At 41.6% G+C, this 20,613-nt stretch overlaps 1 long non-coding RNA gene and 1 pseudogene across 1 annotated transcript; one reads left to right on the top strand and one right to left on the bottom strand.

The window, feature by feature from the left end:
* Positions 1–1,247: 1,247 nt before the first annotated feature.
* Positions 1,248–9,412, bottom strand: LOC141374923 (uncharacterized). The gene is made up of 4 exons (XR_012382130.1): positions 9,205–9,412; positions 4,623–4,790; positions 2,876–3,054; positions 1,248–1,851 (listed from the first exon to the last, which is right to left on the bottom strand). It is a non-coding gene; the product is annotated as an uncharacterized lncRNA (long non-coding RNA).
* An 8,403-nt stretch (positions 9,413–17,815) lies between these two features.
* Positions 17,816–18,787, top strand: LOC112839809 (F-actin-capping protein subunit alpha-1-like; annotated as a pseudogene).
* The last annotated feature ends 1,826 nt before the right edge of the window (positions 18,788–20,613 follow it).

Here is a 20,613-nt window from a genome sequence, read left to right as displayed (position 1 = left end):
TCTCAAACTATTTTCTGTGGGTTTTACAATACTGTACTATAAATTAGTATCTGTATTGGGTGTGTGATATGCATCAGCCGCTGAGGCATTTATTTTATTTTTTGTTATTTTAAAGATTTTATTTATTTATTTGAGAGAGAGAGAGACAGAGAGAGCACAAGCGGAGGGAGGGGCAGAGGGAGAGGGAGATGCAGACTCCCCGCTGAGCAGGGAGCCCGATGCGGGCTCGAGCCCAGGACCCTGAGATCATGACCTGAGCCAAACGCAGACGCTCAACCAACAGAGCCACCCAGGCGCCCCAGGGTGCACTGTCTGAGGCATTTAAAACTATATTCTTCCTAATTCTCCTAACAGCACGGTATGGTGGTCTTTATCATCTATCTTACATGTGACAACACTAGGCTCAGTAATGTTATGCAGACCCCCTAAGTTCGCCCAGTTAGTAAATAGCAGAACTGGAATTTGAACCCAGGACTATAGGTCATCACATTATTCCTACCACACCACACACACTATCCCCTTCGCTATGAGTGTTTCAGCTTCTGCCATTTTGCACATGCTGTTACTTCTTTATGAAGTGGCCTTCCTCCAGTGGTGTGCTGGTGAATGTTTCATAACTGGCTTTCTCACTCTAGTTCTGCTGTGAGTATTGGCTGACATGTTTTTTTTTTTTTTTTACATAAATAAGTGTTTTAGGATGTTACTGTTCATCAATGGCATGAGGGACTTTGCTGAACCACATAACAGTTTTCAAGTGCTAGAAGATTTCTTCAAGTTTTTGGTGCCAACTACCAACATGATTTTTTTTTTTTTAAGATTTCATTTTTAAGTAATCGCTACACCCAGCACAGGGCTCAAATTCACAACCCCAAGACCTAGAGTCGCTTCTTCCAACTGAGCCAGCCAGGCACCCCCCCGATATGATATATTTTAAAGTTGAATCTACATTATTAAGATTTTTCCATTACTTTCTTAAGTCTAAACAACCAACCAAGCAATAGATCAAGCCCTGATTCATAGCATTTGCAGATTTCTGCTATGTAAATCCTCCCAGCATGGAAGAAATTTGGAAGAGCTGTGCAGTAGCACATTATATAATATTATTATATATATATTATGTATACAATATATATTAATGCTGTGTATTATTATATAGTATGTCTACCATATAGATACCATAGATGTAAATATCCTGAAGAGCACAGATTACAGTAAAATGCAGTAAAATAATGAAGAAGCAATGAGTTCTGAGTGTTTATTTAGATAATGTTCAATTACATATTAATTCTATATTATCTATTATAATATTAAGTAATATATTATAAATATAATCTAAAAGGTGTAATTTATTTAATTTTAAGATTTTATAATTTGATTTTTAGTAATGGCTGCATTTAACAATTGGCTGACAGTATTCCTGAAAAAGGTAACCACCAGACCTCACAAGATGGTGTCAGCTGGCTCCCACACACCACCGCTTTTCTTCTTCCTCTCCACTGACCCAGATTCAATCCAGTCTGCAAGATCTGGCCAAAACTCCAGCTTGCTACAAAACCTTCCAAGTACCCCATCAGGTCTTCCCGCCTGTAGATCCTCAGTCCTTTTAGTGGATACCAGTCCTTAACACCTATCTGATGCGATTAATTCCATCTTTTATTTTTAATAGGTCTGTTTCATCAACAATCTAGTCAACTCTTTGAGGGCGGGGATCTTGCTTAGTACCTTTGTAGTTTCTGACAGGACTTAGCATCATCTTTGCACATGAAGTACTTGATATTATGCTGTTGGTTTAGTTGCCTTTTGGATAAATTAGCCAGATGCAGTTGTATCATGTCCATTCGTCTCCATCTCCTAAAGATGAGCACAAAAATACCAGTCTGGTTCCAGGCAAATGAGTGTTGACTGTGTTTGCATAGCTCACCCGCCCCTGACTTTGGGAGCTGCAAAACTCACTTAGTGTGACCTTGGTACACACTGTTCACATCTTCAGATTCTCTCTCTTTTTTTTAAATTTAATTTATTTATTTGACAGAGAGAGACACAGTGAGAGAGAGAACACAAGCAGGGGGAGTGGGAGAGGGAGAAGCAGGCTCCCCGCTGAGCAGGGAGCCCGATACGAGGCTCGATCCCAGGACCCTAGGACCATGACCTGGGCCTAAGGCAGACGCTTAACGACTGAGCCACCCAGGCGCCCCCAGACTATCTTTCTTTGAAAAGATCATCCTTTGGCCCTCAGAGTCCTTGGCAGCCCACACCCAAGCATCATTATTGTATGCCATTACTTGCCTCCCCTGAGCCACCTTATCCCTTTCTTATGGGGGAGTTCTATCTACCTGTTGAATTTTGAATGAAAACCCAATGAACAGAAGCTCTGCGCTGAATTCTATATTTTGTTCCTTGCTGGGCTTCCATGAATACAAAACACCAACACAAAGGGGAGAGTCAGCAGGTAGAGATCAACACCATCCATATTTAATGGGAAGGGAGCCCGTCCTCATAGATGGGAAAAACCATGTTAGAAGAAGGCCAAGTTCAGTAACTTGCCCATGCTTACGGAGTGAGCTTCTGGCAAAAAAAGGAATATATATCTTATAACAAATTTTCCTGATTTGTAGTACCATCATTTTAATCCCTAAGGAGAAAAAAAACCACGAACAAGTAAGGGATTAAATGGTGATTGGTAATCAGGAGATTTCCTTCACCTACTATCGGGTACAAAAGTGGGGACATGGACCCACATCCTTCACCAAGAACCTAAGCTCTGTGTGACTGGGCTGGCCCACTGCCCGCCAGTCTCTTTCTACAGTCCCTACCCTCTACCAGAAAGTCAAAGATCCAGAGATGCCTGGGGTGAGCAGTACAGCGGCCTCCCTACCTGTCACTGGGTATGTGGCTCCCGATGCGGGACCCATGGTGGCTCCTGGCAAGGCTGTCCCAGGGAAAGCATCTCAGCAGTTTCTTCCCTGGTCCTCAGTGGTTTTCAACTTCTTTCTGAGGCAACTCTTCTGGTGGCAACCTGACCAGTAGCGGTAGCTTCAGTTACAGCACCTGCAGCTGGATAGACACCACCGCTTTTCTGCATCCAATATACAAATTAATACATTCTTGTAATACCTACATCAACAGATATAAAACATGGAGTCTCATGGGGCGCCTGGGTGGTTCAGTCGGTTAAGGGTCCGACTCTTGGTTTCGGCTCAGGTCATGATCTCAGGGTCATGAGATCTAGCCCCGTGTTGGGCTCTCTGATCAGCACAGAGTCTGCTTGAGATTCTCTCTCTCCCTCTGCCCCTCCTTACCCCCATCAAATAAATTAATAAATAAATAAACATTTAAATAAAAACATGGAGTCTCACCATTGTCCCCTGTTCCTATTTACACATACTCCTTTTGCACTGGACATACAAACATCAGTGAATATCTATCCAGAAAGATCTAGGAAGTTCCAAACTTACACTCAGTGGGACTATGGGTTGCATTCTTATTTTCACTGCTGCTTCCTCATTTAAATAGTTTTCCAGTTATTCCTTCATTCAACCACCCACTCAGTATTTATTGAGCACCAACTATGTCCTGGGGACCACACCCTGGAGAATTAGACCTAGTGCTCCTATTCAAGGTGCTCATAGTCTAATAACAATTGTTGTAACAACATCAATAATCAAAAATATTTATAAAATGTTTAGTATGTGCCATTCCTCAATATCGTTAGGTAAATACTCATTCTTCCCCTCTTTCAAGTGAGAAACCAAGGCACAGAGAGGTGCGGCTGCCCATGTTCACGCAGCGAAGTCATGTAAGTAGGCAGTCTGTGTTTCATGTCCTAGCCCGGTGTGGTGAGGCAGGGAGGCCCCTTGCAGAGAGTATACTCCTGAGTCAGGTGTGATTCAACCCTAACCTGGTTATACACTCCCACCCCCACCCCCACCCGATTCTCAGATTTTCCAGACATAACACCATTTAAAAAAGAAAAAAATAATTGTTTTTAAGAAAAACTAACAGGAAAGCAGTAACAATAAAACAAGAAAGTAGCCCTCTAAAAATGGGAAAAGCATTCAGCTTTAGGATTAACGTAACCTTTACACTTGTCTCCAGCCCTTCTGAACTCAACCCTATTTCTGGAGAAAGGGTCTTTACCGTGTTGAATTAGAAAGATCTGTTGATTGCTAAGAAGCTGTCAGGAGACACACTCAAGGTAGAAAGGAGCAGGGGCATGGAGTCCATCTCCTTGCATCTGGGGGAAGGCTTTCTGCCGTGCTGGAAGTTGGCGCTGCTCCGACTCCGGGGTACCCGGGGTATCCGCGGGGTCGCGCCCCCCGCCCCCCCGCCGCCGCCCCGCCCCCCCCTGCAGTGTGCGCTTTGAGCAGCTCTCTGAATGCGAAGCAATGCCGGATCTCCTTGTGCCAATCTCTCAGGAACTGAGAGAGGGCATTTGAACGTCAATCAGATGACCAACAGTTTGAGAGGCTTCATCAGTACACACTGTGGCGATAGCCACGTGGTGCCACAGCCCTCGTCAGCTCTGTCAACTCAGAGAAGAAAAAGTCAGTACAGTGCAAATCCTCCTCCCCCCGCCCCCCGCCCCCAGGTTTCATGAGATCAAAAGAAGTCCTTAGACTGACCTGTGCAGCCGGTTGTTTCGCTGTCCTGTAGTGATGACAGCCCGTGGTTTGTTTCTGTCTTTTGGGTGATCATCTGCTTTGGTGATCAGCTGAGAACTCTTGCTCTGAGAACTGAATCCTCCTGGTGGTATTTTTCCACACCCGGCTGGGACATGACAGAAGTTTTTCCTGTCAGCAAGAACAGAAGATGATGCCAAAAGGAAGGAGCTTAATGAGCTCTTGGCAGTGAGTCTACGCTTATTTCTAGAAGAAAGGGCTTAGGTTCCAGTGTGGTTTTACAAAGCACTAATTCTTTGTTGGCTTCTTCATAGCCGTACTTTTCCTAACTGTGGGGACACGGTGACAGTAAATCTCTTTAAGTAATACAGGGCATTTAATGAAAATTTTTTGTTTGAGGTTAAGGATTTGGGGGGGCTTTGCCAATTATTTTTTTTGCCTTCATTTCTTCAGTTATTCTCTCTTTCCCTTTGTCTCTCTCTCTTCCTTCTGGGACTGCCATGGTGCATCTGTTGGTATGATTGATGGTGTACAACAGGTTTCTTAGATTTTGTTTTCATTTTTCTTCATTCTTTTTCCTTTTATTTTCTCAGACTATGTAATCTCAATTGACCTATCTTTAAGTAGTAAAATTTTATCTTATTTTTAAAGATTTTATTCATTTATATGACAGAGACAGCAAGAGAGGGAATACAAGTAGGGGGAGTGGGAGAGGGAGAAGCAGGCTTCCTGCCGAGCAGGGAGCCCGATGCGGGGCTCGATCCCAGGACCCTGGGATCATGACCTGAGCTGAAGGCAGGCACTCAATGACTGAGCCACCCAGGCGCCCCTAGATAGTAAAATTTTAATTCCAGTTATTGTACTTTTCAGTTCCAGAATTTCTGTTTGGTTCCTTTTAATAATTTCTCTCTTTATTGATATTCTCCTTTTGGTCAGACACTGTCCTTGTGATATCCTTTAGCTCTTTGAACACATTTAACATAGCTGACTCAAAATCTTTTTCTAGTGACTCCTGTGTCCGGGCTACCTCAGAGACAGTTTCTGTTGAGTGTTTTTTCCCCCCTGTGTATGGACCACATTTTCTTGTTTCCTTCCATATCTCACAATGTTTAAATAAAAACTGGACAGGTTGAACTTTATAATCTGTGACTTTGGAAATAAGATTCTCCATCTTCCACAGGGTTTGTTGTTTCTGCTTGTTTTTGTTGTTGGCTTTTTAGGGGCTTTTCTGAGCCAGAGTTTAAGTCTGTATTTTTGTCATTTTTGACCCCCGAAGTTCCTGTTCTGTTAGCTTCGTGGTCAGGCACTGAGTGGACATAGATTTCCTTCAGTGTTTGGAAATCAAATATCTCCGAATTTTTGCCCAGGGGCTGTGTGTGTGTGTTGGGGTGCTCCTTCAGTCCTCAGCCAGGCAGTTTGTAACTGCTTTAGTCTTCACTTCCTGTGCATGCATAGAGTCAGGATCAGCCAGGAGCGAGGATGGAAGGCCTTCTCGGGTCTTTCCTGAACACGTGCATAGTCCCGTTTGTGTGTGTGGCTTTTCAGACTATCAGGAATACGTTGGAACTTTTCTTTTTATGTATTTATTTAAATTTTATTATGTTATGTTAATCACCATACATTACATCATTAGTTTTTGATGTAGTGATCCATGATTCACTGTTTGCGTGTAACACCCAGTGCTCCATGCAGTACGTGCCCTCTTTAATACCCATCACCAGGCTAACCCATCCCCCACCCCTACGTTTGAACTTTTCAAAGCCCTTATGCCCCAAGGGTAATATTTCCCAGACTTTTCTCCATGCTTTTTATTTAAAAAAAATTTTTTTTAAAGATTTTATTTATTCATTTGACAGGGAGATAGAAAGCACAAGTAGGCAGAGCGGCAGGCAGAGGGAGAGGGAGAAACAGGCTTCCCCGCTGAACAGGGAGCCCGATGCAGGGCTTGATCCCAGGGTCCTGGGATCATGACCTGAGCCGAAGGCAGATGCTTAACCGACTAAGCCACCCAGGTGCCCCTATTTTTAAGAATTTTTAAGAAGTTTTTATTTATTTAAATAATCTCTACCTCCAACATGGGGTTTGAACTCATGACCCCAAGATCAAGAGTCGCATGCTTTTCTGACTGAACCATCCAGGCACCCCTTCTCTATGCTTTTTAATCTGTTCTTCCAATTTGTAAATTGTAAATGTTTTTACAACATTGTAAATGTTTTTGACAAATGCCCCTTGGGTAGTGGTTGTAGTGTTGGGTGTGTTCCAGTTAGGGGAGATAAAATGTGCCCTTTGAGGGGCATCTGGGTGGCTCAGTCGGTTGGGTGTCTGCCTTCAGCTCAGGTCACGGTCTCGAGGTCCTGGGATCGAGCCCCGCATCGGGCTCCCTGCTCAGCAGGGAGTCTGCTTCTCCCTCTGACCCTCTTCCCTCTCCCCTCCGCTCCCACTCGTATTCTCTCTCTCTCTCAAATAAATAAAGAAAATCTTTAAAAAAGGAAACAGAACAAAAAACATGCCCTTTGAGAGGGACCTTCCATAGAGGCACCAGATAGATCACCAAGGACAGTTCCCTGCAAATGAGGATGGTTCTGCTGTCTGGTAGCGTCACCAGTACGGGGACTGTGGGCTGTTACTTTCAAGCGGACTGTTAGGCTGAGGACGGGCCATGGGACTTGGGTAAGTTAAAATGCCCCAGGGCTCACTGTTCTTACTGAGATTCAGCCCTTTTTGTTGATTGAGTGACCCCAAAGTTGTAGCCAGCTATTGTTTCATTTCCAGAGTTCTAGAAAAAGTTGATTCTGACATTTTTTGGCCAGTGTTTCAGTTGCTCTCATGGAGGAGTGCACTCCTGCAATTTCTTACTCTGACATTTTCACTGGCATTGCCTTGCCTGTTTTTCTCACAGGGTTGTTGGACCTTATTCTTGTGTTCTTAGAAGTTCTTTCTTTCTTAGAGATACTATTTTGTGATCTTAGCAATAAATAGTTTTGCCCAGTTCATCTGTTGGTATTTTACTTTGTTCATGGTGTTCTGACCTCTACAAAACTTTTTGGTTATTATGTCATCAAATTTATTAACCTTTTCTATGGATTTGAGCCATAGCGAGAAAAATTGCCCCTCTCTCTAATTCCAGAGCTATTTACATATGTTTTCTTAAGGTATTTACATAGGTTTATGTTTTACCTGTAAATCTCTAATCCATTTGGATTTTAACAGAGTGTGTAGTGTGAAAAATGGAGCCAATTTTATCTTTTTCATATAGCTAGCCAGTCACACTGTTAGCATGAATTTTTCCTCTCTGACTTGAGATGCTTCCTTTATTGTGTATGAAATTTCCATGTGCAGTTAGGCCTAGGTCTGGATTTTCTATTCTGTTCCATTGGTTTCTCTAGTCATGGGCCAATGCCATGCTGTTTTTTAACTTATAGAGGTTTTATTTTATATAAGCCAGTTCCCTGTCCTCCTCACATTGCTTTTCTTTTTTTGAGGTTTTCTCCTCCTGGCTATTGTTTGTTCTTCTTCCAAATGAACTTTGTAGTACAGTTATTTTGTGCCAGACAAAAATTCCAATGACATTTTATGTTGCAATTGTGTTAAATTTATATATTGCCTTCATGATAACTGATATGCCAAAGCGTGCTGTATTTCTGTACTTTTTCAAGTCAACTTTTGGGACGTAAAGGAATGCTTTGTAGTTTCCCCCATACAGATTTTTGGCATTTCTTATTAAGTTTGCACTTATGTGTTTTGATATCATAAATGGGGCATTCTCTTCCATTCTAACTGGTTCTCTTTGTATATATAAAGCCTACTAATTTTGGTGCATTGATTTTATAATCTGCTATTTTATTCTTACATATAATAGCTTTGCCATGGGATCTTTTGGGTGTTCCAAATATAAAATAATATCAGCTGCTGGGATATTATGTTTTGGTGGTTTTAGCAAGGACTGGGAAAGCTCCCTTGTGAGAGAGTTCTGGACATCACTATTTATTAATAAGACCTATACACCAAGGTAACCCCTCATACACTTCAGTGTTTCTTATGGTGTTACTATGATTCTAGGTCTAAACTAGCCTCCGCTAGAGAGTTTGAAAAGTGACATTATCAGGATCCACTGAAAAGTGACATTATCAGTATCAGTGTCTACAAATACACCTCTAAAAACACAACACATACACACACAGTCTGTTTGTTTTTGAGAAGTAAACGTGTGTGCAGAGCTGAAGACGTTCTATCCCATGAGGTTGCCAGGTGAATCAGTGCACTACTGTTGAAAATGACCAGCAACCACTCACTGTGGCTCGCCAAAACTGAGATAATAATCCTTGATCTTGTGCTGAAGCTCTTTACTTTCTCAGTGCACTTTTGTGCTTCACATTCTTTTTCACTCTAATGTTACTCCTCTGGTGCTACATGGGGTGGTGGCGATCCCGTTCCCATTTCCTAGAAAACAGGGCTCCCCGGGCTAGTCAGCTGGCTAAGGGAGGAGCAGGGATTAGAACTCAGATTTTCTGTCTTAATGTCTCTTCTCTCCAACATACTCAAATGCCTGCAAACCCTTTTGTTGCTATTAAAACCCATTTCTTACCTTCCCTCTGAGGAATCCGGAACAGCTGCTCAGCATCCCCTATTATAATATCTCTTCATATGTATGAAGCCTGTGATTTTGTTCCCTTCCAGCTTCCCCTTCCGCAGGTTAAATCACCCCGATTCCGTTCCTCCTAGAGTTTATCTCCCACCTCTTTTGTCAGTTTTAACAAAGAGGTTGTGACTCCTGGGTCCCTGCTCAACAGAGCTCTTCCTCATTATTTTGTAACCTTTATACCTCCTTCCAGGGAGAGTTAAATAAAGCCTGTGGATTTTTGATATGAATGTCTGGCAGGCTCATGCTCACACAGAAAGGTTTCCAGCAAGGCTCGCTGATGAAAGCCTCAGTCCCGTGACTGAGTCTCATTCATGGCAGATGAAAAGCCGCAGATCCTCTTCTCGTTCCAAAACCCACAAATGGGGATGGTGCCTACATGAAGGTCCAAATTCCACAGCAAGTACTGTTTTGGCAGGAGGAGATAGGTTGTAATGAGAATATTTAGACACTAGGAACAACTGGCTAATTGCTTCAGGTGAATAATTCATTTTTTGGAAAGATACTGTTCTTCCAGCTTGTTAATCATGTGTAAAAATTATCCTTGACCTAGAATTTCATTATTGCACCTGAGCCAGCCTGAAAATTAGAGAAGTTAAGTAGCATAAAATATAAGTAGTAAAAAGGAGAATAAACCTTGAGAGTTAACAGCTACGCAATGTTCTGGATGTTAAAGAGTAAAACATATCAAACATGCTTCAGTGGTATTTTAAGAATGACAACAGATGCTCCTTCTCTTTTGGCATCCCCAGGTTCTCTTCCTAGCCCCTTCCCTCTGCGCCCACAAAGAAGGTGCCAGATTTGGATGATAAGAGGGCACGCCATCCATCAACCAGGTTATTCACTTTTTTTCTTTCTAGGAACAATAAGCGGCTGTCATGGTCCTTCAGGGAGCGTTGGTCTAGGAGGCAGAGAAACGTGGTCCTGCCTTCCATGAGCACCTTTTCCCTGTTTGTGAACAAAGGCCCTCTGTAGCTGAGCACCTGGCCCCGTCTTGGATTCCCTGGCTATTGTGTCCCTGCGCCCTTTAGGGAAATGTAGGGACTCCTGGCTTCTGAAAGGAAGATGCTCCTCAGGACTGGTGTCATCGCAGGTCAAACAGCAGGAGGGAGGGGTTTGAGAAAGCCCCCTTTGTGTTCCTCGTCTTAGAGTGAAGAACTGAGAGTGGTATCGATTCATGATTTGTTGGAAAAGAATTTGGGTAATGGAAGGGGAGAACTTTCCAGAAGGGTGAAATGTGGTGAAGAAGGGTAAAGGTGTGAATGACGAGGCTAAGTGAAGACCAAGGGTCTGCCTCGCCGGGTGCGACACAGCGTGATTGGGTTTCCAGCGGCGTGATGAGGCGGGCGGGGCCTCTGCTGCTTCTTGAGGAGGAGGGGGGCACATTTATCAGAGTGGTGTTTTGGAGGAAGGGTGTGCAGCGTGGTCTGAGGGGCAGCACTAGGGATGAAGGGAGAGGGTGAACCAACATCTGCGATGAAGGGAATTTGCTCTGACTTCCTGTGGCAGCAGGAAATGTGGTGTTGTGGAGGGAACTGGTCTGAGCAGTAAAAGGACTACATTTGAATCCTTGTTCCGCTTTTAACCAGCTGGATAATATCAAGAAGTGCTTCCCTGAGCCTCCAAGTTGGAGTCTCAAACTGGATGTGGCCTGTGCATCAGTTTTCACCTGCAGCTGCATCTACTTTGTGAACTCAGTGCTTTGGTTTCCACAGTCTCCACCACTCCCTATTGCTTCACACTCCCCTCCCCAGCCTGGCCCCTCTCTGTGTACAACCTCTGCTACCAGTCCTGTTAAAGTAGCTATATTTATGTTTGCCTAGTTTGCTGTTGCCCGTTTTAGGTTACAAGTTCTTAGAGGTGGGAAACTATTGGACTTATTTCTTCTAGCAGAATGTGAAGGGCAAATTAGTAAGTAATAGTTACGAGTTGATGATATTCAAGGATGAACATAGACCTTCTTTCCTCTTTGCTTCTTCTCTACTCTCTGGGGAGATCTACAGCAGCTAAACAGGATGATCGGGGAACTGGCCTAAGGTTAGATTCTATTTTACCTCTACTACCCTGCTCAATTTGGATCTTTAGAGCCACAGATGCCTAAGTACCTGTTTAGAAGAAAACCACTTCTGGCCCCTTTTGTGAATTTAGGACAGTGACTTCGGGGTTATCATAAAGATATACTTGGTGTCAAAGCAGTGTAGGAGGTGAGCCTAGAATTAATCAGGCTCAACACCTTTGTTTTGCAGAAGAAAGAATGGAGGTCCAGACATGGCAGGGGACTCGCTTGGTGCCCCATCTCCACGACTGGAGCCCAGTGTGCTCTCTGTTGAGTTCATGGCTTCTCCGGCTCAGTGTTCACATCATATTTGTAAGAGGCTACATTCTGCTTGGGTCTTGGCTCAAGACATTCATCTGAAGGTAATTACATCTTTTAGATTGAATACCTATATGGAGTTATTAAAATTGCATTTTCAAAAATGGAGGTAGTGATGTATTTTTGTGGAACTAAAACCATCTGTAGACAAGGCTTATTTTCCAAGAAGATTTAAGAATTGAGTCCCAGAAAACAGATGATTAAAAAAAAGTAAAGATTAATTCGATTTTCATACAATTCCAAGTATTTAAATCCTATTTTGAGATCATCATTTAGTTATACAGTAAATGTTTTTTTGCTTCCATTTTCCTTTCTTTGTCTTATTTAATATGAATCATTTTATTGTTCTCCAGAGGGTATAACTTTTAAATGAGTTAAAATGTTATATCACATTTTCCTTTATAACATGACATTTAATTATATTGCATTTAATTCAGTTAAGTGTTCATTTTCAGACTCAATTTGTAAGTGTTTTTCAAGTTAGTGGAAAAAGTACTTCTTTTTCCTCCTCGTTTCTTTTTTCCTTTACTTTTCCTTCTCTTCTTCCTGCCCCTCTTTCTCCTAAAGTAGATTCTTCAGCATTATCTGCTGCTCCCAGGTTTTCCAAGTTGTGGCAACTTGGAGCTCAGAGTGGCTGTCGAGGTGCTCTTGTCCGGGGGCTCCTGACCTGTGGTTTGCTTATACACGTGGAGCCCTAGGTAGGCTTTTGTGGGGAGCTTTTATGGGGAACTTTGAAATTGTGGGCAAAATTCTGTGTTCCTGTGCATTTCTCTGGAAAGAGGGTCTATAGCTTCATCAAATTCTCAGAGGTGTCCTTGACCCCAAAGTTTACATAAGTGTCACTAATGAGAAAAGCAGTGCCCAGGTAGTGAAAATGACTCCTCCAGGACCACAGAAATGTGTAGTGACAGACCAAGGAGTACACTCTAGGTCTGCTGACTTCGAGTTCAAGGCTTTTTCTACTGCATTATGAAAGCAGGCTTAGTTTCAATTTTAATAGAGTCAGTGTACATTCAGTCTTTATGCCTTCTTTTTTTTATAAAAGATATTTATTTAGCTAACAGAGAGAGAGAGAGAGGGAGAGAGAGAGAGAGAGAGAGAGAGAGAGAGCGAGCACAAGCAGGGGGAGCAGCAGGGGGAGAGGGAGAAGCAGGCTTCCTGCTGAGCAGGGAGCCTAAGGTGGGGCTCAATCCCAGGACCGCAGGATCATGACCTGAGCTGAAGGCAGATGCCTAACCGACTGAGCCACCCAGGCATCCCCCTTTATGTCTTCTTAAATCTGTGTGCTATGGGTGGCTAAGGAATTAGAAATAAATTACTAATAAAATCAGAATAATTAAAACCTCTTATCGACCAACCCAAACCAAAATGCTCTCTAAATTTCAAATGCTCGAATTCCTTTCATATAAAATTTCACCTACTCCCAGTGTGCCGGTATCATATATATGTCTGAAGACAAAGCGAATGAGAGGCAGAGGCAGAGAGAAAGAGGCAGGCTGGTGGGTCACGAGTGTTGGAGGTGTGGAGTGGGGGTAAGCCAGGAATGAATAGTAAAAACTTCCAAATAAGCAAGTCAGTTTTCCTCCCTAACTTGTAATGGACAATGGGGACACCCTCCCTTGGGACGACCCAGGATTTGTTGAAATTTCCAAATTTCAAGTCAAGTAAGCTCATCAGAAGAGAGAATTGCAACACCCTGGCAACTGATGGCGGAGCCACAGGGACACTGGACGTCCCTGCAGGAACCACTGTGTACCAAGTACTCTCTCGTGAAGTCTGCAGGCACCAGGCGGCTCATAAGTAAAGCTTCATTTTTAGCTTCACGGTCCACATTCATGTAAATTACCATCTTTTCAGGCACAATTATCAAGTCCTCCCCAAATGCTCTGATAGTGGCCAGCTCATTGATTGTTAACGACCATGAATGGCTTTTACTTTCTCTGTGAGTGGAGGTGTGGTCTTCAGTGTCCCCGGAAAGGTGCTTTTTCTCCCCAGGGGTGATACAGATGATGGTTTCATCTTTTTTTCTCATGCTTTTATATAATAGAATCAAATCATGCCCAGACAGTTTAATCATGCCTCTTATAATGGTGGCTGTAATTCTTTGGGGTCTGTTTTATTAGGAGTATTTAAAAATCTGCAGAAACTCAGATTGCTCAGCTGGCCAAACAGCTTGACGTCTCTTTCCAAACATTTTTTTTTTTTTTAATAAAATAAAGGCAAGGAAGGAAGGAAGACAAAGTGAATGAGTCTATGGCAGAGGCTACTTGGGCAAGGCCGGGTTACTGCCCACTGCTTGAGATGGGGCAGGAGGGCCAAGGGCCAGAGGAGCTGCATAGGGCTTGCTGTCCCTGAGCCTGGGCCACTGACCGCACACCCTTGAGTGAAGTGCTAGTGAGACATCACGTTGGTTCCAGGGAAGGTGTTGAGGTTAGGTCTGCTCTGGAGCTTTCAAGTCTGGTTTTTTCCCTGCTTTGCTCCTGAGACTGCTTGGACCTCAAGGTTATTGGGACCTCCACGGCTGATGTGTTGGAGGGGAGGGTTTGACTCTGCCGGGCTCCTCAGTCACCCTTTCCCTTGGCATTTGGAAGCGCAAGTAACGCTGTTGCACTCCTCCCCTGATTTTGCCATCTTTTCTCCGGGCTTTTGGGGGCAAGCAGTGATTTTTGGCAAGACTGAGGTCTCAGCAGCAAATAGAGGCGTGTCTTTGAATTGTCTGCAATTTAGCAACATTTACTAAGCCTCTGGCTATGGTGGCAACCATATGGTGTCATGTTCTGGAGCATACAGCATTTGGTGGCAGCCTACTATCCTCAAGGGGGGCATAGGGATGAGTTTTTAATACAACAAGACCATAATTTTGCCTGTGGGAATGACCATCTGCCAGCATCCATTTCTTGGGTGGAAGGAGGGAACAGGATGGAACATAGCAGGCAAGCTTAAGCACTTGTATTTCCTTGGCTGGTGGACTTAGGATCTGAGTTTGAAAGTTAGGTGTCACCTTGTGAACTCCCCAACATATGGATGGCCACTGTGATATATGAGTAAATCTAAGCACCTGATGGCAGAAACTTCTTTTAGTGGCTTCCTGAGATTTTTTTGGCAGAAGCTTCTTTGATGGATTTCCAGAGATTTTTTGCATCATTGACATCAAAATTAGATGGAAGGGAATCTTGAACAGCTTGGTAGGAATAGTGTGTGTGTGTGTGTGTGTAGAACCTTGGATCTTGATATTGAAAGGATACCCTATAACCTTTCAGGGGCCGTGTTTGGGGGGAAGCCAGTAAATATTTAAAGAGACTTATACTTTATTTCTTACTAAAATATTCACAAATATCCAGTATAATATGACTGTTTACACCCCCAACCCAAACTAGACAACTTGGTAACAGAATCTGGGAGGGACTGACGGTAATCATAAAGCAGATGGGATTTGACTAGGAAAAACTACTCCAGCTTTAGAGTTGTTTCCAAAGCAGACTGTCTTAAAAAAATGTCAAGAGATATTACATATCCCACCATCATTTATCCTCTCTCTATATGAACTTAGGTCCTATATAACTTGAAAATGATCAGTTATACTTTTTATGTCTCCCTCTTTGAGGCTGGAAGAGTATGTATTTTTCCCCAGGTGTCTCCTTTCCCAACTTTGCATATCTAGGCAGAGCCTGAAAATCTCAAAAATTATCTGAACATGAAGTGTGTGTGTGTGTGTGTGCAAATAAAGCACTAGTTTAGGAGCAGAGACAGGCAGTGCATTTTGGGAATTCCAGTCTCTCGTGTACTCCCTTGGCTCAGGTATGAGAGAACAAGGAAGAAGAGGTATGAAGTAGATACCTCTGCAACAAATCAGTGATCGTTAGATGAAAACCCATACAAAACCAAGAATTAGCCTGGGAGCTTGGCATATCACACTGTCCACTAACAAACTCTAAGGCTAGATAGATGTTTCACTCAAGGAAGAGAGAACAATGACATGGAGCACATGAAAAAAAAATCGTGTGGAGCTAAGGAAAGGATATATGACCTGGACAACTCGGTGGAAGAGCATACCTTTAAGAATCATCTCCCACAGAACTTGGAAGAAAATTTCATAAGGCTTCTTGACATTCCTGAAATAGTTCAAGAGGACTTGACCTCTACGAATCAGGAGAGCAAGGCAGAAGTGGAAAAGAGCTGCCGTGAAAAGGCAGCTGAGTAAGATAAAAAGGCAGCTCGATGAATCGAGAGAGGATTGCTCACAGCTGGGATGCCTTTGCAGAATTCACAATTACATTGAAGGCAGCAAAAGCAGAATTGCGGTGAAAAAAAAAAGCTGATTTAAAGTGTCCCACAGTCTTTTTTTTAAAGGGAATATATAATATGAATTAACAGTAATCTGGATTTTTAAAGTCCATATGATATTAATAAAAAAACCTGAAAGAATGGAAGAAGGAATGAGCAATGTGCTTCATTTCTTATCTCAAATAGAGGCAACTGAAAAAAAATACAGTATTCTCTTGGTTCTGACAGAAATATAGGCGAACGAATTATTTACAGAGGTATTAGATTATTTAGTGCAATAAAAAACAAACTAATTTCCAGAACTCTGGAGCATATAAATCAAAACCAACTGAACATAGAATGGAAAAAAAACAACAACAACAAAATAGTAAAAGATGTAAAACTAAATTAGCACCAAGAAAGCATAGAATACTGTGATAAAAATAAGAATCAGCTCAGTTGCAATGATAAATATAAATGGGATAAAATATCCTCATTAAAAGAAGGAGAGTTTCATACTTAGTCAGAAAACAGAATCCAACCTTATGCTATCGAAAAACAGTAGACTTAAAGTGAAGCAAATGTTTAAATGTAAAAGAATGTGTAGAGATATCAGATAATTGAACAAATTAAAAGCAGGTGATCTTGTAAACATACTAGGATGGAATTTAAGGAGCCAATTAAATGAGATTAAATAAGATTATGGGGCCTTTTATGTTAATAAAACAAATTATTGTCAAAAATATTTAACTGTCATGAACTCTTATGAACCAAATAATATTGCTTCAAAATATGCAAAGCAAATTATGTTATAAATAATGCAGAAAGATAATCTAAACATCATCACTAATAGGGGCTACTCTGATATATATATATTCTTTTCAAGTAACCATAATAATATTATTAAAATCATCTAAAATAAATCTTAAAGGAAGTACATTTTACAAAGACTAAAAATTAATAAAACAGAAACTCCAACCAGTAACAGACATTATAAAACACTTTCCCAAATATCTTTGAGGCCAGGTGGAAATAAAAACTGCGAGTAAAGTAAATATAGAATAAATAAGCATTGTCTCAAAGTCTCATTTTTTTCTTGATTAGAATGTTCTACTTCAGGATATTGTGGAATCTTTTTCTCTTAATGAATATCATTAAGAAAATGCTAGAACAATGATGTTCTTAGAACGGTTTTAATAAGTCTAAATAAATGTTTAAATATTCTTATATGCAGGGATCTCCTGAAATTTCTAAATATATCTTCTAATTTTACTAGAATGCCCCACCCCCATTAAGAGAATTACTTCTTTCAATGCAGAAATAAAATAAAGCAGACAAAACTCAATCTCCCAAACAAGCAAAAGCCAAAAAGAAAACAGTGAAACAAAACAAATCAAAACAAAATCCAACTAAACAAAAACCAACCCTCCAAAACATACTGAAACACAACACACTATCACCACCACCACCACCACCACCACCACCACTGTATCCTTGAGATCAAGAACTTCTTTTTTTTTTCTTTTAAAGATCTATTTATTTATTAGAGAGGGAGAGAGAGAGAGTGTGTGTGCATGAGTGGAGTGTAAGGGGGAGAGGGAGAGAAGCATACTCCCTGCTGAGCCAGGGAACCCATCTGGGCCTTGATCCCATGACCCCAAGATCGTGACTCCAGCTGAAACCAATAGCCCCATGCTTAACAAACTGAGCCACCCAGCTGCCCCCTGATTATGAACTTTTTGAAATGCACATCCTTTCACGTATCAAGTTTGTGTGGTGCCAACAGCCCCTGATTGTTTTACTTATTTGCATTACTGGCCTGGCCTTATACATTTGAATTTGCCATCCTTGATAAAGGTGAAGAGTTTAAAAAGATTCTTATTATCTTCGTTCGGGTTAAAAATGTGGGAGTTTGGCCGGGTTGGGCCAGAGCAGCCCAAGATGGCCGACTTCGAGGAATGGGTGTCGGAGGAGGAGAAGGAGAAGGTACGCATAGCTGCTAAATTCATCACTCATGCACCCCCAGGGGAATTTAATGAAGTGTTCAATGATGTCCGGCTACTCCTTAATAATGACAATCTCCTCAGGGAAGGGGCAGCACGTGCATTTGCCCAGTATAACATGGATCAGTTCACGCCTGTGAAGATAGAAGGTTATGAAGATCAGGTCTTAATTACAGAACATGGTGACCTGGGGAATAGCAGATTTTTAGATCCAAGAAACAAAATTTCTTTTAAGTTTGATCACTTATGGAAAGAAGCAAGTGACCCCTAGCCAGAGGACGCAGAGGGAGGTCTGAAGCCTTGGAGAGAATCCTGTGACAGTGCTCTAAGGGCCTATGTGAAAGATCATTATTCCAACGGCTTCTGTACTGTTTATGCTAAAACTATAGATGGGCAACAGACCATTACTGCATGTATTGAAAGCCACCAGTTTCAGCCTAAAAACTTCTGGAATGGTCGTTGGAGATGAGAGTGGAAGTTCACCATCACACCACCTACAGCCCAGGTGGTTGGAGTACTTAAGGTTCAGGTTCACTATTATGAAGATGGCAGTGGTCAGTTGGTTAGTCATAAAGACGTACAGGATTCAGTAACTGTTTCGAATGAAGTCCAAACTGCCAAGGAGTTTATTAAAATCATAGAGCATGCAGAAAATGAATATCAGACAGCAATTAGTGAAAACTATCAAACAATGTCAGACACCACATTCAAGGCCTTGCGCCGGCAGCTTCCAGTTACCCGCACCAAAATTGACTGGAACAAGATATTCAGCTACAAGGTTGGCAAAGAAATGCAGAATGCTTAAAGGCTGAATGTAGGATTCTTCAGGATATGGAAAGAAAGGATTCAACATGCGGTCATATGACAAATAAGTGATTTATGAACAAGAGTGATATTTTGCTAGGACTTTCAGGGCTAACAGGTTTTCTAGCCTCGTGGAATACTGTTGAACCTATAGCATAGTCTTGATTCTTTTGTGTTCTCTGCCTTGTAATTTTCTGTTTTCACTATATCTACTTGTAAATTTTTTTTTAATTCTGCCACATTTAATGATGGAGAGAGAGAGAGATCTATTCTGGAGTCATTTTACTGTTTAGAAAATTTTCCTAGCCATGAAGCCCTGTTACTGACATAGACAGGTCATATGCTCAGTACTTTTCTACCCCTGTCCTTCAAAGCACTTGTGGTACTTCAGTGGTTTTTACTGATCCACCAACAGCTAAAGAGGCTATGCTACAAACTAGCTGAGTGGAAGACACATTCATCCTTCTCCCTCCAACTGCTTTGATCATCATTTATAGCATCTCATAACTGTAGTTTTCAAAAGTTTAGATTGGGCTTTTCAGGTCCTTTTGTGGGGGCAAAGGAAGTTTTCTGGAAATTCCATCATAGCCAGCTTCTCTGGGGAAGTTGTTTTTAAATCCAAAGACTTGAACCACATTCCCTGCATATGAATGTGTTTGCTTTTTTCCTCTTCCCTCATTGTCTCCTTCCCATCTAGTACCTATTTATAGTTACAGACATCTGCATTTTTAGAAGGGTTTTACCCATTTATTATTATTCAAGAACTGCTGACATACTAGGGATGTAGTAGAGTATAAAACTTGAAAAATGCAGATGTTGAAGGAATAATAGGTATCTTGTGCTTTAATATTTTGTGGCAGGATTGTACTATAAGCAGGTGAATCAAGCAACTATGTAAATCACAAACAAAAACTAAAAATGAACCAAAGTGAAAAGGACACGTTCCAGGCAGTATCTTTCTATTGTAACCTGTTATTTAAGGGAATACTAGTGATTTGTTCTAAATAGGATGTAAAACTTGTTCCAAATTACTCTTCCTCAGTCCTGCCTGCCAAGAAAATGTAACTGTGATATAGCAACCCTTCCCAGGTATATTGGTGGGTGTATGTGTGATCTCAGAATACACAGGTAACATAGATATGACAACTGATATGACAACTGGTCATGGTGGATTCATTTACACTGTTTACACTTCTCTGACCAGGCCTTAAGGGAAGGTCAGTTTTTTAAAAACCAAGTAGTGTCTTCCTACCTATCTCCAAATAAATGTCAAAAAAGAAGGGTGTTTGTGCTTCAGCTTTGTTTTTGCTCAGTAATACAATCAAGCAAGTTTGTTTCCAAGTGACCTGTTGAGCTGTGTAAGTGTTTTTGTTTATTTCAAATAAAATATATTTGTACTAAAAACAAACAAACAAAAAAACCAAGAAACATGGGCGTTTGCCCTCAGAGGATCTGCTGGGGGCAGGGCTGGAGCCGTCTCCCAAGTGTGAAATAAGTTCAGGCGCAGCCTGCATTGTAATGTCTGCAGCGAGGCTGTGCCAAAATTCTAAGGAAGTGGGGCTGTTCAATCTTGATTGGGAGTTGAGCCAACTACATCTTCCTGAAGCAAAATAGGGAAATGGAAGGAAGATCACGCAGTAATGGGTTATAGATTTATTAAGATGGTTTTAATATTTCCTGTAGGCACTGGTATTCTGAGGTTTCTAAATATATCTTTTAGGTAGATTTAGTTTCTAGGTATGCTTGCATTCTTTCATTTATATTTGCCTCATTTTAAAAAGGATTTGAGGCAGTTGCTACCAAAGAGTGGAGAACAGTCTGCTCCAGAGAGAAGCAAAAGACAAGTTTAATAATAATTGAAAGAGAAGTTTAATAATAATAATTTTATTTTAATAATAAAACTGACTAGAA

Source organism: Callorhinus ursinus, unplaced genomic scaffold (assembly GCF_003265705.2).
Source record: "Callorhinus ursinus isolate GAN/ISIS: 27379988/994484 unplaced genomic scaffold, GSC_fseal_2.0 scaffold23, whole genome shotgun sequence".
NCBI classification, from domain to species: Eukaryota; Metazoa; Chordata; class Mammalia; order Carnivora; family Otariidae; genus Callorhinus; species Callorhinus ursinus.
The sequence above is the reverse complement of the archived record's forward strand: the minus strand, read 5'-3'. Positions and strand labels throughout refer to the sequence as shown.